Genomic DNA, 23740 nt, shown 5'->3' on the forward strand with positions numbered 1-23740 from the left:
TGGAGTCCTCTTCCAGGCTCATTCAGTGTTGGCAGAATTCAGGTCCTTGTGGTTACAGTACCAAGGACCTTGATCTCCTGATGTCTTTTGGCCCTTTGTTATTCTCTCCACAGTATGATGGTTTGCTCCTTCTAGGTCAATCTTTTTTACATGTTGTGTCTTTTTGACCTTTTTTTTTTTTTAAATGGGCCCTTTTAATGTGATGAGGTTATTCCCGCCCTGGATAAAATCTCTTTTAAAGTGAAGTAAAAGTCAACTGATTGACTTAACCTTAAAGACATCTACAAAATCTTTTCTGCCAGGTAATATAACAAATCACACTAGGGATATCTCATCATATTCATAATTCCTCACATTTGAGAGAAATGGATTATGTAGGTTGTATACACCAGCGAGACAGCTTAGAATTATGCCTGTCACAGTCTGACTCATACAAGAAGTTTCCAGTTTCTCATATCTAATGATACCTTGATTGTTGTTAACACATGATTTATGTTCACACATAAAGCTTTTTTTAAAATGTGCTTTTATTTTGAACTAACTATAGACTGAAGTTGCAAAATTTTTACAAAGAGGTTCTCTGTATCCATTCTGATAAACTGAATCTTCCAATCTAAAAATTGAAAAAATTTCCCCAGTGGTGATACCTTACATAAATACAGTACATTATCAAACTCAGGAAACTGATACTGGCATAGTATGAATAAGTAGACTACAGACTTTACTCCAGTTTCAACAGTTTTTATGTCATGAATTTTTAAATTTTGGTATGTCTTTGTGCATAAATATATGTATAGATTCTTAATAACAATCTCATTCAGGACAGAACTGCTCTGTCATCAGAAAGGAATTTCCTTGTGCTCTAGGCATATAGTAACACATTACTTCTGAATCCCTGACAGCTGTTCTGTTCTCCACTTTGATACTTTTGTCATTACAAGAATGTTATATAAATGAAAATTTAGATTATGTAATTTCCTGAGATTGATGCTCTTCACTCAGCATAATACCCTTAAAGGTCATTCAAATTGCTGAATGTATCAATAGTTGATTTCTTTTTTAAGGCTGAGTAGTATTCCACTGTATGGATATACCACAGCTTGTTTAGCCATTCATACCCATTAAAGGAAATACGTGTTTCCAGTTTGGCCCTGTTAACAAATAAACTTCCTACAAATATTTCTGTTCAGGATTTTGTATAAACATGTTTCTGTTTCTCCAGAATAAGTGTCTAGGAATGCAGTTGACCAGAGAAGGCAATGGCAACCCACTCCAGTACTCTTGCCTGGAAAATCCCATGGGCAGAGGAACCTGGTAGGCTGCAGTCCATGGGGTTGCGAAGAGTCAGACATGACTGAGCAACTTCATTTTCACTTTCGTGCATTGGAGAAGGAAATGGCAGCCCACTCCAGTGTTCTTGCCTGGAGAATCTCAGGGATGGGGTGCTTGGTGGGCTGCCGTCTATGGGGTCGCACAGAGTTGGACATGGCTGAAGCGACTTAGCAGCAATGCAGTTGATGGACTATATGACAAGTATGTGTTTAACTTTTTAAGAAACTGCCAGACTGATTTTCAGAGTAATTTCTGTACTGATTTCCAGAGTTCAATTTTACATTCTCAGCAGCAAAGGATAAGTGATACAGTTTCTCTGCATCCTTGCCAGTTTTTAGTTCTATTGGTATTTTTTATTTTGAGTGTCCTAATAGATGTATGGTGGTATTCCACTGTGATTTTAATTTGCCTTTTTCTGATTGCTAACAGGGTTCAACACCTTTTCATGTGTTTATCTGCCATCTCTATGTTCTTGTTTTTGCTCATTTTCTAACTGGATTTTGGTTGTTTTTCACTGTGGATCTTTTCAAATAAAGTGGAGACAGTAGTATAATGAATCCCTGTTATCGAGTTTCAGCAGTTATTGCATTTTGTTCTTTTGAATATGTCAAAGCAAATCAGGTATGTAAGTTTCATGTCATTTCACTTGTCTTAGTATCTAATACTAATACCTAATTGTATTAGTGTATACCTATTATATATTGTTGCTGCTAAGTTGTTTCAGTTGTGTCCGACTCTGTGCGACCCCATAGACGGCAGCCCACCAGGCTCCGCCGTCCCTGGGATTCTCCAGGCAAAAACACTGGAGTGGGTTGCCATTTCCTTCTCCAGTGCAGGAAAGTGAAAAGTGAAAGTGACGTCGCTCAGTGTCCGACTCCTCGAGACCCCATGGACTGCAGCCCACAAGGCTCCTCCGTCCCTGGGATTTTCCAGGCAAGAGTACTGGAGTGGGGTGCCATTGCCTTCTCCAATTATATATTAGTAATAGTATATATTAGTAGTTAGTATATACTTAGGATATGTCAGTAATATATGTATCTAATACCTAATATTTAGTCCATGTTTACATTTTTCTGTTTCAAAGATGTATTTTTAAAAATGGTGAGTCTGAATCAGAATTCAAGTAAGATCATTTAGTTATATATTCTTTTTTGATCACTCTCCTTGCTTTTTTTCCCTCAAGCATTAGATTTGTTGGAAAAGATGGGTCATTTGTCTTCTAGACCAATTTGGATTTGGCTGATTTCTTTCTCTTTGTGTTAATTAACTTGTCTTATCCCCAGTTTCCTCTAAATTGACAGTAAAATTTAGTGTATTCGTTAGATACTGGTTCAGATTTTTAGACAAGAGTACTTCACAGGGCTATGGCATACTCCCCATTGTATCACATCACATGACACGTAACGTTTGACTGTTCCGCTTTTCAGACTGCTAAGTTCGATCATTTCAGGCATTGTCAGCCTCATGCCTCCATTTAAGCACTTCTCATTTATCTTTTACTTAACGGTTATGGCTTCCATTGAGGACTCTTGCCAGTATTTCATGTGGGGTTACAAAGTGATGATTTTCCAATTCAGTTGTTTTTGCATTTGTTTGCTGGATTGTTGAGAACTTTTATCAACTTTTTGATTTTCATGAAATACATTCATACAGGAAAGGTAGTAAAAAAAATGCTCAATTCCCCCCACTCCTCTTTAATTATCAGTTCTCAGAGTAATGACTTGTTGTCCAAGTCATCTACAGAAGACACCAATGAGGTGTTTCCCTTCCTGTCATTTTCTTTGTGTGTCATTTTGAATTTGTAGTTTTTTAAAAAAGTATTTTATACTTTTCAATGACATTTTCTTTAAAATTTCACTTTCTAACCATAGATGTTTAGAAGTGCAATTGATTTTTGTACACTGATCCTTTTAATCCAGGAACCTTGCTAAGTTCTTGTTCATTTAAATTTATTTTTAGATTTATAATTACAAGTTTTTTATTCTGCTTTTCACATCTTTATACCATTTTTGGTTCCTTACTGTGGTAGTATAATACTCTATTATTGTTTGAATAGAAATGGAAAATATAACCCTTCTGTTATTCCTTACATCAGGGGCAACATTTTAAATATTTTATTATTAAGAATGTGTTTTGCTATAGATTCTTTATCTGATTAAGGATGTTCCCTTACATACCTATTCATTTTATCATGTACTAGTGTCTAATTTTGTGAAATGTTTTACTGTATTTGTGATTCTACGAGTTTTCTGCCTTTAATCTGTTAATGTTAATATATTAATTGATTTTCATTAATGTTCAGCCTTCTCCAGTGGACCACATTTTGTCAGAACTCTCCACCGTGACCCATCCATCTTGGGTGTCCCTACACGGCATGGCTGTTTCCTTGAGTTAGACAAGGCTGTGGTCCATGTGATTAGCTTGGTTAGTTTTCTGTGACTGTGGTTTCAGTCTGTCTGCCCTCTGATACCCTCTTTAAGAGCCTACTGTGTTACTGGGGATTCTCTTACCTTGGATGTGGGGTATCTCTTCACAATGCTCCAGCAAAGCTCAGCCGCTGCTCCTTTCATTGGATGTAGGTTATCTACTTAGGGCTGCTACTGACCTTGGACCTGGAGTATCTAACAGAAGAGGAAGATATTAAGAAGAGGTGGCAAGAATACACAGAAGAACTGTACAAAAAAGATCTTCATGACCCAGATAATCACAGTGGTGTGATCACTCACCTAGAGCCTGGTATCCTGGAAGGTGAAGTCAAGTGGGCCTTAGTAAGCATCACTATGAACAAAGCTAGTGGAGGTGATGGAATTTCAGTTGAGCTATTTCAAATCCTAAAAGATGTTGCTATGAAAGTGCTGAACTCACTATGCCAGCAAATTTGGAAAACTCAGCAGTGGCCACAGGACTGGAAAAGGTCAGTTTTCATTCCAATCCCAAAGAAAGGCAATGCCAAAGAATGCTCAAACTACCACACAATTGCACTCATCTCACACACTAGTAAAGTAATGCTCAAAATTCTCCAAGCCAGACTTCAATAGTATGTAAACCGTGAACTTCCAGATGTTCAAGCTGGATTTAAAAAGGCAGGGGAACTGGAGATCAAATTGCCAGTATCCACTGGATCATCAAAGAAGCAAGAGAGTTCCAGAAAAACATCTATTTCTGCTTTCTTGACTATGCCAAAGCCTTTGACTGTGTGGATCACAATAGACTGTGAAAAATTCTTCAAGGATTGGGAATACCAGACCACCTGACCTGCCTCTTGAGAAACCTGTATGCAGGTCAGGAAGCAACAGGTAGAACTGGACATGGAACAACAGACTGGTTCCAAATAGGAAAAGGAGTATGTTAAGGCTATATATTGTCACCCTGCTTGTTTAACTTAAATGCAGAGTACATCATGAGAAACGCTGGACTGGATGAAGCACAAGCTGGAATCAAGATTGCCGGGAGAAATATCAATAACCAGAGGACATCACCCTAATGGCAGAAAGTGAAGAAGAACTAAAGAGCCTCTTGATGAAAGTAGAAGAGGAGAGAGAAAAAGTTGGCTTAAAACTTAACATTTAGACGACTAAGATCATGACATCTGGTCCCATCACTTCTTGGGAAATAGATGGGGAAACAGTGGAAACAGTGGCAGGCTTTATTTTTATGGGCTCCAAAATCACTGCAGATGGTGACCGCAGCCATTAAATTAAAAGATGCTTACCCCTTGGAAGGAAAGTTATGACCAACGTAGACAGCATATTAAAAAGCAGAGACATACTTTGCCAACAAAGGTCTGTCTCGTCAAACTATGGTTTTTCTAGTAGTCATGTGTGGATGTGAGAGTTGGACTATAAAGAAAGGTGAGTGCCAAAAAATTGATGCTTTTGAGCTGTGGTGTTGGAGAAGACTCTTGAGAGTCCCTTGGACTGCAAGGATATCCAACCAGTCCATCCTAAAGGAGGTCAGTCCTGGGTGTTCATTGGAAGGACTGATGTTGAAACTGAAACTCCAATACTTTGGCCACCTGATGCGAAGAACTGACTTATTTGAAAAGACCCTGATGCTGGGAAAGATTGAAGGCAGGAGGAGAAGGGGACAACAGAGGATGAGATGGTTGGATGGCATCACCGACTCAATGGACATGGGTTTGGGTGGACTCCAGGAGTTGGTGATGGACAGGGAGGCCTGGGGTCCATGGGGTCACAAAGAGTCAGACACTACTGAGCAACTGAACTGAATGTTCAACCAGTCTTCCATCCCTGGTATAAACTCTGGTTTGTCATGATGTATTATTATCCCTTTTCTGTAGTTTGCTTAATTTGCTAATATTTTTAGATTTTTATGTTTTAAGTGAGGCTGGATTGTAATTTTCAGTTTTAGTACTGTTTTCTTGGCTTTGGTACTGGTGTTAAGCTATCCTCATAAAATGAGTTAAGGAAGTTTCTGTTTTCTTTTTGTGTTAAAAGTCGGATTCCTTTTTCCTTGATTATTGTTAAAACTCAAAAATGAAAACAACTGGGCTTGGATTTTCTTTGTGGGAAAAGTTCCTAGGTAGTTTAGTTTTCGATTTTTTGAAGACTGTAAGTTTAAAGTAGTGTCTTTCTGTAGTGATAAGCTAGTAGTTAAAAGTGAAAAATTCCGTATTTTTATTTTAGGAGTTATTAGGCTTCCCTGATAGCTCAGTTGGCAAAGAATCTGCCTTCATTGCTGGAGACCCTGGTTCAATTTTCGAGTCGGGAAGACCTGCTGGAGAAGGGATAGACTACCCACTCCTGTATCCTTGGCTTCCCTTGTGGCTTAGCTGGCAAAGAATCTGCCTGCAGTGCGGGAAACCGGGGTTTGATCCCTGGGTTGGGAAGATCCCCTGGAGAAGGGAAAGGCTACCCACTCCAGTATTCTGGCCTGGAGAATTCCACGGACTGTATAGTCCATGGGGTCACAAAGAGTCGGATACAACTGAGCGTTTTTCACTTTCACTTTTTTATGTATATATGTATTTATTTAGCCTCCGTAGAGTCTGCCTGCAGTGCAGGAGATGTGGGTTTGATCCCTGGATTGGAAATATCCCCTGGAGAAGGAAATGGCAACCCGCTCCAGTATTCTTGCCTGGGATATCTCGTGGACAGAGAAGCCTGGTGATTTACACTCCAGTTATATACTTATTTAAATTGTGGCATAGATGATCTACAGTGTATTAGTTTCAGATGTTTGAAAGTGAAAGTGTTAGTTGCTCAGTTGTGTCCATCTCTTTGCCACCCCATGGACAGACCCCATCTAAGCCCACCAGATGTATAGCAAAGTGATTCAGTTAAACACACACACACACACACAGAGTAGGTCTTTAATGGTTATCTATTTTATATGTAGTAGAGTGTATGTGTTAATGCCAAACCCCTGCTTTATCTGTTCCCTCCTTCACCTTTGATAAACATGTTTGTTTACTTTGTCTCTGGGTCTAGTTCTGATAAGTTTTTTTCATTTTTAAAGATTCTTTTTTTAGATTCAACATTCTTTGATTAATGGTTTGAGATGAGCTATTTTGTCTCCATTTTTTGAGGTATTGCTTGCATGCTTTTTGTCTGTAAGTAACAGTTATTTTAAATAAAATTACATTAAAATTGATTAGTATATTGTGCTTTAATATAGTTTCAGTTCAGTTCAGTTCAGTAGCTCACTCGTGTCCGACTCTTTGCGACCCCATGAATCGCAGCACGCCAGGCCTCCCTGTCCATCACCAACTCCCGGAGTTCACTCAGACTCATGTCCATCGAGTCAGTGATGCCATCCAGCCATCTCATCCTCTGTCGTCCCCTTCTCCTCCTGCCCCCAGTCCCTCCCAGCATCAGTGTTTTCCAATGAGTCAGCTCTTCGCATGAGGTGGCCAAAGTACTGGAGTTTCAGCTTTAGCATCATTTCTTCCAAAGAAATCCCAGGGCTGATCTCCTTCAGAATGGACCAGCTGGATCTCCTTGCAGTCCAAGGGACTCTCAAGAGTCTTCTCCAACACCACAGTTCAAAAGCATCAACTCTTCGACACTCACCTTTCTTTATAGTCCAGCTCTCACATCCATACATAACCACAGGAAAAACCATAGCCTTGACTAGACAGACCTTTGTTGGCAGAGTAATGTCTCTGCTTTTGAATATGCTATCTAGGTTGGTCATAACTTTCCTTCCAAGGAGTAAGCATCTTTTAATTTCATGGCTGCATTCACCATCTGCAGTGATTTTGGAGCCCCCCAAAATAAAGTCTGACACTGTATCCACTGTTTCCCCATCTATTTCCCATGAAGTGATGGAACCGGATGCCATGATCTTCGTTTTCTGAATGTTGAGCTTTAAGCCAACTTTTTCACTCTCCACTTTCACTTTCATCAAGAGGCTTTTTAGTTTCTCTTCCCTTTCTGCCATAAGGGTGGTGTCATCTGCATATCTGAGGTGATTGATATTTCTCCCGGCAATCTTGATGCCAACTTGTGCTTCTTCCAGCCCAGCGTTTCTCATGATGTACTCTGCATATAAGTTAAATAAGCAGGGTGATAATATACAGCCTTGACGTACTCCTTTTCCTATTTGGAACCAGTCTGTTGTTCCATGTCCAGTTCTAACTGTTGCTTCCTGACCTGCATACAAATTTCTCAAGAGGCAGATCAGATGGTCTGGTATTCCCATCTCTTTCAGAATTTTCCACAGTTTATTGTGATCCACACAGTCAAAGGCTTTGGCATAGTCAATAAAGCAGAAATTGATGTTTTTCTGGAACTCTCTTGCTTTTTCCATGATTCAGCAGATGTTTGCAATTTGATCTCTGGTTCCTCTGCCTTTTTTAAAACCAGCTTGAACATCAGGAAGTTCACGGTTCACGTATTGCTGAAGCCTGGCTTCGAGAATTTTGAGCATTACTTTCCTAGCATGTGAGATGAGTGCAATTGTGGGGTAGTTTGAGCATTCTTTGGCATTGCCTTTCTTTGGGATTGGAATGAAAACTGACCTTTTCCAGTCCTGTGGCCACTGCTGAGTTTTCCAAATTTGCTGGCATATTGAGTGCAGCACTTTCACAGCATCATGTTTCAGGATTTGGAATAGCTCAACTGGAATTCCATCACTTCCACTAGTTTTGTTCGTAGTGATGCGTCCTAAGGCCCATTTGACTTCACATTTCAGGATGTCTGGCTCTAGGTCAGTGATCACACCATCGTGATTATCTGGGTCGTGAAGATCTTTTTTGTACAGTTCTGTGTTCTTGCCATCTCTTCTTAGTATCTTCTGCTTCTGTTAGGTCCATACCATTTCTGTCCTTTATTGAACCCATCTTTGCATGAAATGTTTCCTTGGTATCTCTAATTTTCTTGAAGAGATCTCTAGTCTTTCCCATTCTTTTGTTTTCCTCTATTTCTTTGCACTGATCGCTGAAGAAGGCTTTCTTATCTCTTCTTGCTATTCTTTGAAACTCTGCATTCAGATGCTTTTATCTTTCCTTTTCTCCTTTGCTTTTTGCTTCTCTTCTTTTCACAGCTATTTGTAAGGCCTCCCCAGACAACCATTTTGCTTTTTTGCATTTCTTTTCCATGGGGATGGTCTTGATCCCTGTCTTGTGTACAGTGTCACGAACCTCATTCCATAGTTCATCAGGCACTCTATAAGATCTAGGCCCTTAAATCTATTTCTCACTTCCATTCTATAATCATAAGGGATTAGATTTAGGTCATACCTGAATGGTCTAGTGGTTTTCCCTACTTACTTCAATTTAAGTCTGAATTTGGCAATAAGGAGTTCATGATCTGAGCCACAGTCAGCTCCTGGTCTTGTTTTTGCTGACTGTATAGAGCTTCTCCATCTTTGGCTGCAAAGAATATAATCAATCTGATTTTGGTATTTACTGTCTGGCAGTGTCCATGTGTAGAGTCTTCTCTTGTGTTGTTGGAAGAGGGTGTTTGTTATGACCAGTGCATTTTCTTGGCAAAACTCTTATTAGTCTTTGCTCTGCTTCATTCTGTATTCCAAGGCCAAATTTGCCTGTTACCCCAGGTGTTTCTTGACTTCCTACTTTTGCATTCCAGTCCCCTATAATGAAAAGGACATCTTTTTTGGGTGTTAGTTCTAAAAGGTCTTGTAGGTCTTCATAGAATTGTTCAGCTTCTTCAATGTTACTGGTTGGGGCATAGACTTGGATTACTGTGATATTGAACAGTTTAGATTTGTGTTTTAAGCTTCTTAAATTTGTAAGCTTTCCAAATAATGAATCTTCAAGGAATCTTTAGAGGACTTTGAGCTAGGTATCTAACTTCAGCTTCTTGCTCTGCTACTTAAAATCATTGAATATATCTTTTACTTTTGGGGTTTCAGATTTCTCATTTGTAAAAGTATCTACTTATGAGGAAAAACTGAGAAGTGCTTTATAATCGTACACTATTTTATGTATATATATATATATATATATATATATGAAAAGTTTAAAAGATCATGGATATAGATAATATGTTTGAAGAGAGACATGAGAAGGAAACTTTTTACTGAGGTATAGTTGATTTACAGTATTGTATGTTACAGGTGTGCCACATAATTCACAGTTCTTAAAGGTTACACTCCACTTGCAGTTATTATGAAATCCTGGCTCTTTCCCCTGTGTTGTGCAATATATCCTTGTAGCTTATTTATTTAATGCATAATAGTTTGTACGGCTTAATCCCCTACCCCTGTCTTGGCCTTACCACCTACTTCTTCCCACTGGTAACTACTGTTTGTTCTTCATAACTGTGAGTGCGTTTCTTTTTGCTATATTCACTAGGTTTTTGTGTTTTAAAATTCCACATAGAAGTGGTATCATATAGTATTTGTCTTTCTCTGTATGACTTATTTAACTCAGCATAATACCCTCCAAGTCCATCCATTTCACTCTTTTTTATAGCTGAGTATTATTCCATTTTGTATGTATATATATGGGTGTGTGTATACACACATACCATATCTTCATTGTCCTTTCATATCTTGATGAACGCTTAAGTTACTTACATATCTTGAAAATTGTATAAATGCTGCTGTGAAGATTGGGGTGCATGTATTTGTTTGAATTAGTGTTCTGATTTTTTGTTTGTTTTTTTTTTTTTTTGCATATATATACACAGTAATGAAATTGCTGGGTCAAATGGTAGTTCTTTATTTAGTTTTTAGAGAAACTTCCATACTGTTTTCCACAGTGGCTACTTCAATTTACGTTTCCACCAACAGTGTGGGAGGGTTTCTTTTTCTCCACATCTTCACCAACATTTGTTATTTGTGTTCTTTTTGATGACAGGTATTCTGACAGGTGTGTGGTGATACCTCATTTTGATTTTAATTTGCATTCTCTGAGTTTTACTGGTGGTGATCATCTTTTCATGTGCCTTTTGGCCATTTGCATTTCCTCTTTAGAAAAATGTCTATTAGATTCTGCTCATTTTTCATTTGGGTTGTTTTATTTTTTTGTATTGAGTTGTGTGAGCTGTTTATGCATTTTTAATATTAACTCCCTTATTGGTAATATCACTTGCAAATATTTTCTCTCTTTCAGCTGGTTGTCTTTTTGTTTTGTCAGTGGTTTCCCTTGCTGGGCAAAAGCTTTTAAGTTTAATTAGGTCTCGTTTGATTATTTTGGTTTTATTTCTTTCCTTTAGGAGACAGAACCAGAAATTATTGCTGTGATTTATGTCATAGAGTATTCCATCTATGTTTTCGTCTAGCATTTTCATGGTTTTGTCTTATAAGTAGGTCTTTAATCCATTTTGAGTTTATTTTTGTGTGTAGTGTTAGAAAATGTTCTAATTTCATTCTTTTACATGTAGCTGTCCAGTTTTCCCCGGAGAAGGCAATGGCAACCCACTCCAGTACTCTTGCCTGGAAAATCCCATGGATGGAGGAGCCTGGTAGGCTGCAGTCCATGGGGTCCCTAAGAGTTGGAAATGACTGAGCAACTTCACTTTCACTTTTCACTTTCATGCATTGGAGAAGGAAATGGCAACCCACTCCAGCGTTCTTGCCTGGAGAATCCCAGGGGCAGGAGAGCCTGGTGGGCTGACGTCTATGGGGTCACACAGAGTCGTACACGACTGACGTGACTTAGCAGCAGCAGTCCAGTTTTCCCAGCACTGTTTGTTGGAGAGACTGTCTTGTATATGTTGTGTATTCTTGTCTCTGTGAGTTTGTTTCTGGGCTCTCTCTTTTGTTTCAGTAATCTTCTGTGTGTCTGTTTTTGTATTGGTACCATACTATTTTGATTACTGTAGCTTTGTAGTATAATCTGAAGTCAGGGAGCATGGTTCTTCCAGCTCTGTTCTCCTTTCTCAGGATTGTTTTGGCTATTTGACGTCTTTTGTCTGTCCGTATAGATTTTAAAAGTATTTGTTCTAGTTCTGTGAAAAATGCCCTTGATGTTTTAGTAGAGATGGCATTGAATCTGTAGATTGCTTTGGATAATATCATCATTTTAACATTATTTCTTTCAGTCCATGAACATGGTATATTTTTCCTCCTGTTTGTGTTGTCTTCATTTTCTTTCATCAGCGTCTTACAGTTCTCTGACTATAAGGCTTTTACCTCCTTGAAAGTGAAAGTGAAGTTGCTCAGCCATGTCTGACCCTTTGTGACCCCATGGACTGTAGCCTACCAGGCTCCTCCGTCCATGGGATTTTCCAGGCAAGAATACTGGAGTGGGTTGCCAATTCTTTCTCCAGGAGATCTTCCCCACCCAGGGATTGAACCTGGGTCTCCTGCATTGGTCTGAGCCACCGGGGAAGTCCTTTACCTCCTTAGGTAGCTTTATTCCTAGATAGTTTATTCTTTTTGATGTGTTTGTTTCCTTAATTTCTCTTCTGATGGTATTTTGTTAGTGTTAAGAAATGTAAGATTTCTGTATATTAATTTTGTACCTTGCAACTTTACTAAATTCATTGATGAGCTCTAGTAGTTTTTTGGTGGTGTTTTTAGGATTTTCTACTTACAGTATCATGTCATCTGCAAACAGTGATAGTTTTACTTCTTTCCTTCCAATTTGGATTCCTTTTATTTCTTTTTCTTTTCTGACCACTGTGGTCCAGTATTATGCTGAATAAAAGTCCAATATTACGTTGAATAAAAGTGGTGAAAGTGGGCATCCCTGTCTTATTCTAGATCTTAGAGGAAATGCTTTCAGCTTTTCACCATGAGTATGTTGTTAGCTGCGTGTTTGTCATATATAGTCTTGATTATATATTGAGACATGTTCCTTCCATGCCTGCTCTTTGAAAAGTTTTTTTTTTTTTTTAATCATAAATGGATGTTGAACTTTATCAGAAACTTTCTGTGTCTATTGAGATGATCGTGTGGTTTTTATTCTTAAGTTTCTTAATGTGTATCACATTGATAATCTTCAGTTATTGAAAAATCCTTGCATCTCTGGGATAAATCCCACTTGACAATGGTATGATCCTTTTAATGTATTGTTGGTTTCAGTTTGCTAGTATTTTGTTGAGGATTTTTGTATCTTTGTTCATTAGAGATATTGATGTGTACTTTTCATTTTTGTGTGCACTGTCTTTGTGTGATTTTGGTTAAAAAAGTAACCTTTGAGATCTGGTTGAATCCCTCCATTTTTTAGATAATAGAAGCTACTGGAGGATATGTAGAGCTCTCTGCACGGTCTGGGCTTCTTGTTTCCCAGATTATTGGCTTTTCCTATTTTGTCTTCCTTCAAATTAAATACTGGGTACTTGAGAGAGACTGACTTCTTTAGGCACATAGATGACTGTATCATTCCTAAGAGGTCAGGTAGAAAAGTACACTTGATATTAGGGAGAAAAAGGAATGTTAAGACTTTAGTTTCTTAAGTTACAAGTAATTAAAGCTGCTTCAGAGAAGTTATTGATCTTTTTTTTTTCCACCACAGTTTAGACAAAGAGAACCTTGTTATACTTTTCAGGGATTAAAATTGATGTAATTCAGTAAGAAGTAAAGCTCTTTGTGGTTGCTGCATAACTTTGTACTTGAAATTCAGTTGAAATTTTACTTAAAAAACCATTAGTTCAGAATAATTTTAGTAAAATTTTACCTTATGTTTAACATGACTTTCAAATCAACTGTGTCTATGAGATAGTATTTGAAATCTAATTTGTCTACTTGATTCTTTATTCTCACTAAACGTGCTTGTGCTAAGTTGCTTTAGTCATGTCCAACTCTTTGCAACCCCACGGACTGTAGCCCACCAAGCTCTCCTGTCCATGGGATTCTCTAGGTAAAAATACTGGAGTGGGTTGCCGTGCCCTCCTCCAGGGGATCTTCCCAACCCAGGGATCGAACCTGTGTCTCTTACATCTCCTGCATTGGGAGGTGGGTTCTTTACCAGTAGCTCCACCTGGAAAGCCCCTCACTAAATATAGTCTTGAAGAAAATTGTTTCCTTCAAATTTAAGTTGAAACTGATAGTGGGAAGGGTTTGAGCTTTGAAGATGCCGTATATTGTATCCTGTTTGTGGGCTTCCCTTGTGGCTTAATGGTAAAGAATCCGTCTGCCAATGCAGGAGACATGGATTCCATCTCTGGATTGGGAAGATCCCCTGGAGGATGTAATGGTAACCCACTCCAGTATTCTTGGTGGGGAAATTCCACGGACAGAGGAGCCTGATGGGCTATAGTCCACAGGGTCACAAGAGTTAGACACGACTTACCAACTAAACAACAACAACAGCATCCTGTTTGTGGGGGCTTTTTCCTCCCTCTCACTGCTGCAGTAACTGAAGACCCCAGACCACTCTCTTCTCCATTCCTCCAGCTTAACCTCCTCTTGCCCCATTGTGCGTGCATGCTAAGTTGCTTCAGTCGTGTCGGACTATTTGCAACCCTATGAACTGTAGCCCTGTAGCCAGGCTCCTCTGTCCATGGGGGTTCTCCAGGCAAGAATACTGGAGTGGGTTGCCATGCTCTCCTCCAGGGCATCTTCCCGACCCGGGGATCGAACTCACGTCTCTTATGTCTCCTGCATTCTCAGGCAAGGTCTTTACACTGGCGCCACTTGGGAAACCCCTCTCCATCATTAGTACAGCACGTATTTCAGTTGCTAATTATTATCTCCAGTTCCTGCTATCTGTTCTTGTTTGAGAATTTCCTCTTTCCTTCCTTTTTCACCCCTCCTTTCCCAGGAAGTTTATTACTTGTGAAATGATGAGGCACACGGGGACTTGTTAATGGGAGGAGCCCAGGTTTGCTAAGGCAACTTTAAAATCCCAAATGTCTTGTAGAAAGTATGTGACCCATATTTTAAATCAATTACATGCTAGAGTTGTTAATAGTTATTTTGAGTAAAAATTTTCTAGAAACTGAGGCTGTGTTGATTTTGTATGAATAGAAATTTCTCTGAGGAGTTAGATATAGTTGCTTAGTTGTGTCCGACTCTTTGCAACCCTGTGGATAGTAGCCTGCCAGTCTCCTGTGACCGTGGAATTCACCAGGCGAGAATAGTGGAGTGGTTTGCCATTTTCTTCTCCAGGGGATCTTTCTGACCCAGGGATCGAACCCAAGTCTCCCACATTGCAGGCAGGTTCTTTACTGTCTGAACCACGAGGAAAGCCCCTGAAGAGTTAATAAGGATTTATATAAAATTAATGGTAATTTTGTTTAAAGTAACTTTGATTTAAAGTTGAAGGTGACATTTAACACGGCTTATGACTTCTTTGTTCTGAAAAACAAGACATTTTATTCAAATAAAACTCATTACATACATCCTGTCACAAAGGTTGTGCTTATACCTCCATAGAGAATGTTTAGTTCCTTTATGTAATAAATGTGAGTTTCTTTTTAGGTTTTATGAGTGTTATTAGCTGCACTGTGGTTCTTCAAGTTTACTAAAGTGAAGTATTGCTTTTTACTTGTATTTTTCAATGCTACTCATAAGAAGTCATGAGGATGAGTATTTTATGCTAATTTTGTAGCTAGGGAAACTAAGAACCAGAGATGTTGAGGTTTGCTGAAGGTTACATGGTTATTGTGATAAAATTGAAATTACGATTTACGTCTCATGCCGAAGTTGAAGGTATTGTGATTATTTAGGAAATTTTGGCATTGATAGGTAGACTACTACTTGTAATTATAATAGTTATGTATAAAAATGCTAAAAGAGTGAAGAATAGGAAGTACCTGTTACGAAATCAGGGAGTCTTTATAGAGGAAGGTAATCACTAGTGAAGAGATCCTTCAGGGATCAGAATGTGTCTTGTATTTCGTATTGTGGAGATTGGGGAGTCTGGGGAGTCTCTATGGGAGACTAGGAAGTACTGAAGGATTTCAACAGGAGGGGAAGATGAGACCATCATCGTATCCTAAAGATGTGGTGACCATAAAGGAAGATACGTTTGTAGCACGGTGGTCCTGGAGATAGGGACCATTACAGGAAGGCTGTGGGCGAAGCATTGAGGTTCTCTCTGATGGCAGTGATGGAGAGGTAGAGAGGCTGGAACTGGATTTGTGCTTTTTTTTTAAAAAGTATTTTTTATTAAAAGATAATTGCTTTACAGATGGATTTGAGCTTTTGATAGACTGACGACATACAATTGTTGTTCACACTTATTCTACTCCCCTCCTCACCACCAGTGTCAAAAATAGAGCTAAAAGTTTGTGTTTAGAAAACTGACCCAGTTCTGCAATCTTCAGATTGCTAATTTGCAAAGAGCCTTGCTGTAAATTGTTAAGAGTATAGCTACATTTAGGATAGAAATCGTCTTAGTGACAAAGCTGTTTCTTTGGATGAAAGCTAAATTTATGCCTGGATTATGGTAATAGTGTAAATAAGACTTTTCAATATAGGATATACACAGTCATTTCAGGAAGCAAAGCTCATATTACTTAAAGTGATCAGTATTATTTTATGAATGGCTTCTTTATTCCCTTCTAGATCATTTCTTAGAAATATCTGATTGAGTTCTGTAGGCAGGAAGAATGCAGTAATTGTCCATCTTTTTGACATCATATCCTTCTAAGCCAGATTCTACTTAATTGATGCCACCCTGCATCTTGTCCTTTCTTCATATCCTGAAGTGCAAGGGACCTGTTGCAGTGTTCCAGCCTGTCATGTGGTGGAGTTTTCTTAGGTTTTCTGTCAGAACAGTCTTCCTGTTGTTAACTGTGCCAAAAAAAAAAAAAAAAAAAAGGTTTATATGAGCTTAGTTTTTAGTCTCTAATCATTCAGAAATTTAGGTTATTCCTCTAGATTGTCTTTCTGTAAAATTATGAAGTACAGAGGAAAATGATTCATCGTTGTCTTTATGCTTGATAATCAAGAAAGTCTTTTATTTAATGGAGACTGCATACCATAGTGGAATTAAATGAAAGTTCTAGGAATTAATACAATTTATCTTTTAAACACTTTTGTAATCTGCCTCATTCTGTCTCACCTTATAAGCATAACCTTAGTTTAGACCTTGTCGCTTGGGATAATAAAATAACTTGTCTCTCTGCCTCTAACTGGTTGTCCTTACATCCACATACTGGAGCTACCTGAATATTCTATTCCAAACAAATCTGACACCATCCCACCGGTGTCTCCATGAGTTTCTCATTGCTGTTGAGTTCTCTAAACTTTTGAAGTTGTGGTGTAACTAGAGTGGTTTCTTGAATATTTAATTTCCATGAAGTCTTGCTGTCTCTGACGGTTTTACATGTCCCCCCCCCCCACATATTTAAATTTTTGTTAAATATTTTAATGTATATGTTTCTTTTCATGTTTTAAGTACTATTTACTTATTTACTTAATCACTTATTGGTAGTATTTATTAAAATGCTTGATACAGGTTAATGTTAGTTGAGACAGGGGTATAAAATTATGAAAAGATAGAAAATAGGACACATAGCTGATAGTAAATAAGAAAGTGGCACAGATCTCTGGCAACCATTTTCATAGTTCTTAAAGGCCAAATTTAGCTGAGGATTGCCGACCCTGCTAAGAATAATAAGAGACATTTTGAATGTTTGGAGAAAAATCCCACTCCAGTGTTCTTGCCTGGAGAATCTAAGGGATGAGGGAGCCTGGTGGGCTGCCGTGTATGGGGTCACACAGAGTCAGACATGACTGAAGCGACTTAGCAGCAGCAGCAGCGGCAGCAGCAGATTATTTCTGACCTTGTAATCATAATGGATGACAATAGAGAGTCAAACTCTTCACCACCCGTTTGACTCTCTCTTTTGTTAGTAAAGTAATTTGATTGAAAACGGTAGATCCAAGTTATTTTGAGAGAATAGGATGAGAAAGGAACTAACTGTTCTCAGTGGCTGGGATATTTTCATTCTAGGATTTAAAAACAACTTTAATAATTCTGTTGTCATGATCTCTGAGCAGTCTGAGAGACCAGGAATAGTAGGTGAAGGCTGACGGGTTTTTTTTGAGGTATAATTGACCTATAATAAATGGTTTCTATTAAAAGTGTACAGTTGGCAAAGTGTTAGTATATGTATATATATTTTGCCACAGTTAGAATATGTATATAAATCTTTGCCACAGTCAAGATAATTTACGTAGCCATCAGCCCCCCAAATTTCCTTTGCCCTATGGAAGAGAAGACAGAAAAAGCAGTCCATGAGGAGGAGAATGACAATACCATGTTGTCCTGAAATCTGGAAAAAGAAGAGACTGATCAGCTGTGGCAGATACTTACTGATAGGCCAAGTAATATGAGAACTGAGAATTGATACTGAATTTAATAATGTGGAGATCACTGGTGATTTTGACCAGGACTGTTTAGCTGAAGTGGTAAGAGCACAAACCTGACTGGAATGTATTTTAAAACATTTTATAAATTCAATTTTTTAAAGGTTACTTTCCATTTTCAGTTATTACAAAATGTTAGCTATGTTTCCTCTGTTGCACAATATTGGGTTGGCTAAAAAGTTTGTTTGGGGTTTTCATTACATCTTATGGAAAAACCTGAATGAACTTATTGGCCAATTCAATACATGCTTGATCCTGTCTTATACCCAGTAGTTTGAACCTCCCATTTCTCCACCCATATATTGCCTCTTTCCCCCAAGCACAGTTTGCTTTCTATATCTGTGAGTCTGTTCCTTTTTATTTTTCATTATATTCACTAGTTGTATTTTTTAGATTCCCCACATAAGTAGTATCTTACAGTGTTTGTCTTTTTCTTTCTGACTTATTTCACTCACTGTAATACCCTTCAAGTGTATCCAAATTGCTGCAAAACTTCATTCTTTTTTGTAGCTAAGTAGTATTCCATTGTATTTATATACCATATCTTTTGTTGGTGGACCCTCGGGTTGCTTCCATATATTGGCAATTATAAGTAATGCTGCTTTGAACATTGAGGTGCGTATATCTTTTTCAATTAGTATTCTGATTTTTTTTTTTTTTTCTTTTTGAGGGAGATATATACCCAGGAGAAAAATTGCTGGGTCAAATGATAGTTCTGTTTTTTAATTTTTTTAGAAACCTCCCTACTGTTTTCCATACTGGCTGCACCGGTTTACATTCCCGCCAACAGTGTATGAGGGTTCTTTTTTCTCCACATATTCTCCAATGTTTGTTATTTGTGTTCTTATTGATGATAGCCATTCTGATAGGTATGAGGTGATAATCTCATTGTGTATTTGATTTGCATTTCTCTGGTGATTACCGATGGTGACCATTTTTTCATGTGCCTACCTGTTGGCCGTCTACATTTCCTCTTTGGAAAAGATGTTTGTTTTCTTTTGTACATTTTTAAATTGTTTGTTTTTGATGTTAGGCGATATGAGCTTTTTATATATGTTGGATATTAATCCCTTATTGGTCATATCATTCGCAAATACTTTGTCCCATTTGGTAGATTGTCTTTTTGTTGAGGGTTTCCTTTGCTATGCAAAGGCTTTTAAGTTTAATTAGGTCTCATTTGTTTATTTTTGCATTTATTTCCTTTGCTTTATGGAGACAGATCCAAAAAAATGTTGCTGTGAAATATGTCAAAGAGTGTTCCACCTATGTTTTCCTCTAAGAGTTTTATAGTATCTGTATCTGGTCTTATGTTTCGGTCTTTAATCCATTTGAGTGTACTTTTGTATATGGATTGGTGAATGTTCTGATTCCTTTCTTTTAGATATAGCTGTCCAATTTTGCTAGTATCACTTATTTGAGAGACTGTCTTCTCCATTGTATATTCTTGCTTCCTTTGTTGGGGATCAATTGACCATAAGTGTGTGGGTTTATTTCTGGACTCTGTGTTTTGTTTCGTTGATCTGTATGTGTTTTTGTGCTAGTACCAGATACTGTTTTGATTACTGTAGCTTTGTAGTATACTCTGAAGTCAGGAAACTTGACTCTTCTAGTTTTGTTCTTTCTCAAGATTGTTTTGGTTGGAGTGTATTTTAACAGAAAGGGAGGAGAGAAATTAGAGATGGTAAATTAACAGTGTTTTCAAGGAGATTTTCTGAAAGAGGAGTAGTGAAGTGAAATTAAAAAGTATTTTGCCTTTTTTTTTTAAGAATGAGAGAAAAGGATGTTTATATTCTGATGCTAGTGATCTGCTGAGAACAAAATGTTAAAATGTTAAGGATGAATACTTGGAGTAGTGCTGTTGAGGAGTTCATTGAGGTGAGATTTAGTTCATAAGGAGATTAACATTATATAGGAAGTTGGATAATTCATCTGTGTCAGTAGGTCAGAGGCACAGTATGAGGTGCAGACACTGGGAGGTTGATTGGTCATGAGAGTTTATGGAAAATCTCTTTTAATTGCTTCATTAAAAATTTTTTTTTCAGTGAAGCATGAGAAGCAGAGTCATTGCCATGAATAAGGATGAGGATAAGACATTAAGGGTTGAGGATCAGGAAGGTGTGAAATAGACTGGGAGAGTGAATAGACCAGATAGTTACAGTATGATTACCTGGCAACATTAGGGTGCCATTGAAGTCTGTGGTTATGAATTTCAGGCATCATGATCAGCCTTGTTTAGATGCATGGGTATAGAGGTACAGTAGGTGGAGAATTAGATTTTTATCAAGGTTGTGGCCTGGCTAACCAAGTGAGATAATAGAGAAGGAGGTGAGGGTGTTTACAGAGGGGTGGTTATTGTGGGTGGCCATGGATTTAGCTATAACAGGAGGAGACAGAAGACATTAAAGATGAGGGACAGTAATCCATGCAACAGATGGTGACCCTGAATAGGGCAGAGTCTACATAATGTTTCAGAGGGAGAACCAGCAGGTTTCTTGAGGTCAGATGTGATGTGTATGAGTGTCATCAAGAATGACTTTAGAGTTTTTGACCCTTAGCACTTGTTAAGAGTGAAGTTGCTGTCAGCTCAAGTGCTCAGTTTGTTATCACAGTTGGTGGTTTGGTCATACTTTGTTGATATGATTGTTCCATATAAAAGAGAAAGTTTTCTAGTGTAATTAAAAGTTAGGCAAATATAATATAAGCCAGCCTACCCCATGACCACTCATTAACTTTCTGTATTGATGCACTCATTCAGTATATACTTACTTAATGAGTGCTTGTTATGTTTCAGGTGATAAGAATATTGCACAAAATATTCTTTTTGGGTATTTTTAAAACTGAGAAGTCTTTTTCTTTTGACAGATTGTGGGATATAGGGAAAAATTAAGTTCTTTGGATTTGGACAGATCTAGGTTGAATTTCAGCAAAATGATTAAAACTTTTGACCTGGGAGTAAATTATTTTACATATGAGAGTCTTGGCTAATTCATCGTGAGAAGCTCTAGTGTGTTTTCAACTTGGTAGGGCTGTTGAGAGAAGTAGAATTAGCCAAGCAAAGCAACTGGCATGTAAGTTATCCAACAAACTCTCTATTCCTTCTTTAACTTTTCTTTTTATATTTTAGGGTGTATTTGGTTTTGAGATCAGGCAAAAGATATTCAGAGTTAAGTCTAATTAAAAACTAATGTTTTTGCTGTCTGTTAAGGTAATAGCAGTATAATAGGAAGAGTACACTTAGATTGCAAGAGACTTGGCATTGAATTCCTGCTGTGCTGTTTACTTTCAACGGGCACTTTACCTTTCTGGATAATAATAATAATAAAAGGTATCTCTTGAGTGTTGTTTGTGGAGTTCTAAGTATGTGCCAACACTGTGCTAGATGTTTTATACATAGATATCTCATTTAATCCTAATAACAACCTTGTAAATATACTGTTACTCCCATTTTATAGATGAAGTAGTTAAGGCAAAGAAGTTAAATAACTTTCCTGAGGTTGTATAATAAGTGGCAGAATGAGAATGAATTGAAAGTTCTTTTTCCCCCTATAGAGTGCTCAACCTTTCTCATCAGTAAAATTGGGATACCGTTTTTATTTTCTTATTGTTGTTGGTTTCTTGTGCTGAGAAAGAAGTGAAACAGTGTCATGCTCTTAGATCAGTGCCTGGCAGTACCAGTAATGTTCTTTATTTCCCAAAGTGTTGATATAAGTAGAATGGTTTTAATAGTCTTTTTTTTCTACTTGTTTTGCTCATAGCTTTTAAAAAAATTATAGAATATATGTAACATCAAATTTATAATTTTAACCACTTTAAGAATATGAATTAGTGGCATAAAGTACATGCAGAATGTTCTGGTTGTAATTTTGAATTACCATTTTCTTCCCTTCAAAACAAACGAAAATAAGCAAAGCTATTCCATTGCTCTGTGCACATAATATTGCTAATCGTCATTAGTGTTCATAGCATCCTGGGAAACCAGGAGTCAGTAAATAAGTGTATACATGCACCTGTTTACTTCTGTTTTTTCCACCTAGTCAGCAGTATTTTCCTGCATATGACAGATACAACAATGTCATGTACAGATACAGTATTGCTTTCTAGGAGGTTATAGTATAAAATAAAATTGGAAAAATTAGGCATCTGTCAGTGAATCTAGAGATGAATACAGCTGCATAAATACTCCTGCTCATTTATTAATATTTATTAATATTAATAAGTTGATTATTAAAATCAAAGGAACATATTGGTTAACCATGAATATAAGTGTAGATATTTTTGGATTGAGGAATGTTTGGTAAATGAATTGCATATTAAGAGTTTTGAGGCAGAGGGGATTACCTTCTGTCTCCTACCTTTGAGAAGATTAGCAGGAACTTCTTGAGGTGACAAGGACAACATGTTTTGTTTGGGCTGGGGAATAAGTGGGAGTAAAATAATCAGAGATGGTAAGTTGAAAGATGTCCCTGGAAAGGGAAAAGGGACCTAAGTAACTGAGTTTGTATCCAGTAGTCTGTTTAAAACATTTGGAAGGTATTTTTGGACTTAGCAGTTTTTAAGGGAAATTTTTAGCTAACAGATTGGGGAAAGTTTTTTTCTCTTTACAAGAGTCAGACTACTTCTTTGTCAACAAAGTCAGTCATTCAGAGCTCCAGTCATTAGTCAGAAGAGATTTCAAAGAACAGGCCCTTTATTTTCTGTTGAGTATAACAGTTAAGCCATAATTTGATAATATCAATGGATGTTTCTCAAAAAAATAAATTAATCCTCCTATATGGCAGATTTTGGTGATATGCTTGACACTGGGAAAATAAGGGACAATAGACTCTGCCTTAAAGAGGATATCAAAAAAGAAAGAAGGCATTATTCACTTTCTTTTTGAATTTGAATCAGATTGTTGGTTTATTGGAAAATGACACCGAATGGTAATCTCTGAAGATTTTAGAGAAAATATCTCAAAATACTCTGATTGAAGTATTTAATTTGATAAGTGGCTTGGGAGCCATTAATGAAAATACTAAGTATGAACAATAGTTGTTTAAAATTTTTCTCTCAGTGGTAGTAATTAAGAAAAGCCTAATCATGAGACTCATAAACAGTCGCCAGTGTGGTAAGTCAAGTTCTTGGCAATATATGATGTTACACATTGTTAATGGGCTTCAGTCATTGGTTTGTGATTAAAAGTCAGCTGGCTCTCCTTCTTAGTTGTTATGAAACTGCTGACCTTCAAGGTTTTGTAGGAGGGAAACTAGCTTTAAAGACTGGATTTGCTTTTTCAGGTTCATTTGTTTCTTAAGTTCTTATTTTTCTTACATTTCTGAACTGTACCCCTACCTGTATCAATTGACTGGGACAAAAAAATGAAGAATATGGCATAAATATTGGTCTCTAGTAAAGGCTTAATGCAATCACTTTTGATGCATTTGTAACGATGTTATTTGGTTACACTCAGCCAAATAGAAGTGTACCTTTGTTTTACCTAGACTTGTAGTTCAGAAATGTCAGTCATGGTTGCCTCCTTTCTCTGACTACATTTCAGTTGTCACTTCAGTCTGACCTTTTCCATCTGACCAACTGCTGTGATTGTGGTTTATGTTCTGTTACTTCCTGCCTGCAGTTGGAATAGGCATTCAGTGGTGACAAGCATGTTAACTGAGACTGTAGTTTTCCTCTGTAGATTAAAATGAAATTGAGTATATAGGAAAGCATTTTTTTA

General features: G+C 37.5%; 1 protein-coding gene across 2 annotated transcripts in view; it reads left to right on the forward strand.

Annotated features, from left to right (window-relative positions):
- The window catches only part of STIM2 (stromal interaction molecule 2), a 182433-nt gene that overhangs the window by 39804 nt on the left and 118889 nt on the right, over positions 1-23740 (forward strand). The window lies entirely within an intron of this gene.

The sequence above is a fragment of the Bos indicus x Bos taurus genome, chromosome 6 (assembly GCF_003369695.1).
Source record: "Bos indicus x Bos taurus breed Angus x Brahman F1 hybrid chromosome 6, Bos_hybrid_MaternalHap_v2.0, whole genome shotgun sequence".
In the NCBI taxonomy this organism is placed as follows: domain Eukaryota; kingdom Metazoa; phylum Chordata; class Mammalia; order Artiodactyla; family Bovidae; genus Bos; species Bos indicus x Bos taurus.